This window comes from Haemaphysalis longicornis, unplaced genomic scaffold, assembly GCF_048455015.1.
Source record: "Haemaphysalis longicornis isolate Haplotype H1 unplaced genomic scaffold, Haemaphysalis longicornis Haplotype H1 scaffold_11, whole genome shotgun sequence".
In the NCBI taxonomy this organism is placed as follows: Eukaryota; Metazoa; Arthropoda; class Arachnida; order Ixodida; family Ixodidae; genus Haemaphysalis; species Haemaphysalis longicornis.
In genome coordinates, this window is record NW_027526214.1 from 75,580,587 (window position 1) to 75,584,934 (window position 4,348).

Here is a 4,348-nt window from a genome sequence, read left to right on the forward strand (position 1 = left end):
CGGCTCGCTTTTGCTTTTCGCCGCGTTGTATATTGCGATGGATTACCTGCGCGCCCAGTCGTGCAGTACGTTTCTTTCCACTTGTTTCTTGCTGCACTTCCTTCTTGTTCACTTTTGAAATAACTTGTCCACGTGCTCACAGCGCTCCTTGCGAGCCTACATATACCCTGTATTCGACCTATGTACTTCACTTGAAAAAGGCTGGTTTCCAGCCGAAACGTCGTATTAAATATTGATATGTTTTTCGCGGTGACTTTAATTAATTATATATATATATGTATGTATAAATATATATATATATATATATATATATATATATATATATATATATATATATATATATATATATATATATATATTGTGAGCATTTGTGTGTAAGCTACGAAATTCCTCGCTTCAAGGACACATAGAAGGTGCCTGCTACTTTCGTGTCCACTCCACATTGCACTCCGTCTGCTTCTCAAGACCATTATCATCACCATGTCGCACCTCATCTGTTTCTCATACCCATCCACATCATCATTCCTCGGGCTGGTATTCTCGGGTGCCTCTCGGAATAAACGCGCCGTCCCGACTGACTCTGCGACGTCTCTTCTGGGTGACGGCTGCCTTTGACGTCTCCCTCAAGATATATATATATATATATATATATATATATATATATATATATATATATACAAGAAAATAAAACTTTCAACAAGTTAAAACCACGATTGTTGCCAACGTTTCAGCATAGAGACTTGCTGTCGTTAGGGGCCCTGATGAAGGCAAATCTCCTTGCTGGAACGTTGGCAACAATCGTGCTTTTACATTGTGCAAAGTTTTCTTTTCTTGTGTTCTCTACAATCTTCACAAGTTCAACTGCTATTCAACTATTCAACAAGTTCAACTATTGTCGCCAAATAAAGATCCTTGGGCACCTCGTCGACGCTACCGGAGTCCAACCTGATACAGACAAAATACGAGCCGTAAAAGACTTCCCTGCTCCTCGATCGGTGAAAGAAGTTCGAAGCTTTGTGGGGCTCTGCTCCTACTTTCGGCGCTTCGTCAAGAACTTTGCTGAAATTGCCAGGCCCCTCACGGATCTGCTTCGGCACGATAACCCGCTTTCCTGGGGCCCTGAGCAAGCTTCCGCTTTTTCACCACTCGTCAATCATCTCACTAATCCACCTATTCTGGCGCACTTTGACCCTTCCGCTCCGACCGAAGTCCACACGAACGCGAGTGGACACGGCATAGGTGCTGTATTGGTTCAGAAATACGCCGGTCTCGAACGAGTGATAGCGTATGCCAGTCGCCTTTTGTCACCTTCCGAGAGGAACTCCTCGATCACCGAAAGCGAATGCCTGGCTCTTGTATGGGCCGTGAACAAATTCCGCCCATATTTATACGGAAGGCCTTTTTCTGCGGTAACTGACCACCATGCCCTATTCTGGCTTGCTTCCTTGAAAGATCCCACTGGTCGTCTTGGTCGCTGGGCTTTACGCCTTCAGGAGTTCGACTACTCCGTGACCTACAAGTCTGGTAGGCTCCACAGCGACGCCGACTGCCTGTCGCGTCAACCGGTCGACCAACCTGATACAGCTGACAACGACCTTGATTCTTGTGTCCTTGCACTAACTGACTTTCTCAACATCGCCGACCACCAGCGTCGCGACCAATCATTGCAGTCGATCATTGCACGTCTCACCACCATGCCGTCAGACCCTGCATTGAACGCGTTTTTGCTCCGCGACGGCGTGCTGTTCCACCGGAACTTTCGCGCAGACGGCCCTGACGAGCTCCTCGTTGTTCCTGAACACCTCCGATCTGACGTCCTCCATCAGCTGCATGACGAGCCGACGGCTGGACACCTTGGCGTCGCACGAACTTACGACCGTGTACGTAAGCTATTTTACGGGCCCGGACTCCACCGATCAGTCCGGCGCTACGTAACGGCATGTGACCTGTGCCAGCGTCGGAAAACCCCTCCTTTGGGCCCAGCCGGACTGCTCCAAACGATAGAGATTCCTTCCGAACCTTTCTTTCAGGTCGGTTTGGACCTGCTCGGCCCTTTTCCTCTCTCTCGTTAGGGAAATCGCTGGATCGCTGTTGCGACCGATTACGCGACCCGCTACGCTATTACGCGTGCTCTCCCCACCAGTTGGGCCACCGACGTTGCTGATTTCTTGCTTCACAACGTCATCCTACAACACGGTGCTCCCCGTCAGCTCCTTACCGACCGTGGCCGGTACTTCCTGTCTCGGGTTTTTGACGACCTCCTCCGCTCTTGCCACACGAAGCACAAGCTGACCACTGCCTACCATCACCAGACTAATGACTTCACGGAAAGGCTTAACAAGACCATCACCGACATGCTCGCCATATACGTTTCCGCGGACCATCTGGATTGGGACGTCACTTTGCCGTATGTTACATTCGCATACAACTCATCCCGCCATGACACCGCCGGTTATTTACCGTTCTTTCTTCTCTACGGCCGTGAACCCTCTCTTCCCTTAGATACCCTACTTCCTGATGCGACACCTCTGGCTACCGAATATGCCCGCGATGCTGTCGCTCACGCTGATGTCGCCCGCGAGTTTGCCCGTGCCAAGCTCGCGGCTTCCCAGTCTTCCCAGAAACACCGCTATGACGAGCAACACCGCACCACCCACTTTACGCCCGGCTCCTTGGTTCTTGTCAGCACCCCTTGCCGCCGCGTTGGTCTCTTTGAGAAACTGCTGCCTCGCTTCAAAGGCCCCCATCGGATTAAGCGTATGGTCACACCTGTGACGCACGAAATTGTTCCCGCCGCTCCTTCCTCACCGTCACTGGACCCATCAGCTCAACTCGTCCACGTCGGCCGCCTCAAGCCGTATGACTCAGCGGCCCCACCTGTTCGCTGACCCTCGATTTCAATAAGCACCGAGACGGCGCTTCTCCGCCGGAGGGGGGTCATGTCGCAGCCCTCTTGACATTTCACGTGTCAATGCACTGGATCACCTGGTGGTCAATCCATCGTACATTTCATCGATGGGTACGTGCCGCATCAGTGGGTCGCGCAAGGCGAGCCGAAGCGAAGACGAAGAGGTCGCGCAGAGACAGACTGGCTCGAGCTACGCTGGTATCCTCGGCTTCGGACTATACGCCTCATTCTTTGAAAATAGATCGCTTTTAAGCAGGGCGTGTAAATAGCCCGCATCTGCCTGGTAACATCTTTTTGGTGAGGTGCGGGGTATTTACACGCTCTGCTTAAAAGCGATCTATTTTGAACGAATGAGGCGTATAGTCCGAAGCCGAGGATACCAGCGTAGCTCGAGCCAGTCTGTCTCTGCGCGACCTCTCCGTCTTCGCTTCGGCTTGCCTTGCCCACTGATGCGGCTCGTACCCATAGATGAAATGTACGATGGATTGACCACCAGGTGATCCAGTGCATTGCCATGTGAAATGTCAAGAGGGCCACGACAATATATATATATATATATAAAAACGTAGAAATAAGGGTTGGCAGTCAATCAAGACTACCTCGAAAAGCAAAGGGGAGGATGTGGTAGGTCATTGAAACAAATAAAGAATTTGGAAAGAAAAAAAAGAAAGTGAAGAAAAAACGCCCGCCGGGTGGGATCCGAACCCACGACCTCCAGAATACTGGGCTGGTACGATAACCACTACGCTACCGGCGGGACGTTTTTCTTCTCCGCTTTCTGTGGTATTTATGTCAATGTAATTTTTATCCTGTGCTTGGGGATGGTAACCAGCGCCACTCTGACTTCTCGAGGTGAAGGGGACCTTCTTTTTAATCCCCGGGCCGTGACTCGTGTGTCTACGACACGTCGAGAGTGGTCAACCAGCGTTGAACCCTCTTAATTAAGCTTCCTATGGCACCAAGATGCTAGAACAGAGGCATTCGCTATGCATGTAGCGAATCAGAATAGGAAATGAGGGGCTTGTAGAAATAACACAGAATTAAGGGTTGCCAGTCAAGAAAACCTCGGAAAGCAAAGGCGAGGATGTGGTATGTCTTTGAAATAGATAAAGAATTTGGAAAGAAAGAAAGAAAGCGGAGGAAAAATCAAGACTGCAGAAAAAAAAAATGACATAAATACCCCAGAAAGCGGAGTAACAAATCGCCCCACCGGTAGCGTAGTGGTTATCGCACCAGACCGGTATTCTGGAGGTCGTGGGTTCGGATCCCACCTGGCCGGCATTTTTTCTCCGCTTTCTTTATTTCTTTTCTAATTATTTATCTGGTTCAATGACCTACCACATCCTACCCTTTGCTTTCCGAGGTTTTCTTGACTGGGAACCCTTATTTCTGTGTTATTTCTACGAGCCCCTCATTTCCTATTCTGATTCGCTATATATA

The 4,348-nt window shown here is 49.6% G+C and overlaps 1 non-coding gene across 1 annotated transcript; it reads right to left on the reverse strand.

The window, feature by feature from the left end:
- Window positions 1-3,592: 3,592 nt before the first annotated feature.
- On the reverse strand, window positions 3,593-3,665 carry Trnat-agu (transfer RNA threonine (anticodon AGU)). Its single transcript has one exon. It is a non-coding gene; the product is annotated as a tRNA-Thr (tRNA).
- Between the last annotated feature and the right edge of the window lie 683 nt (window positions 3,666-4,348).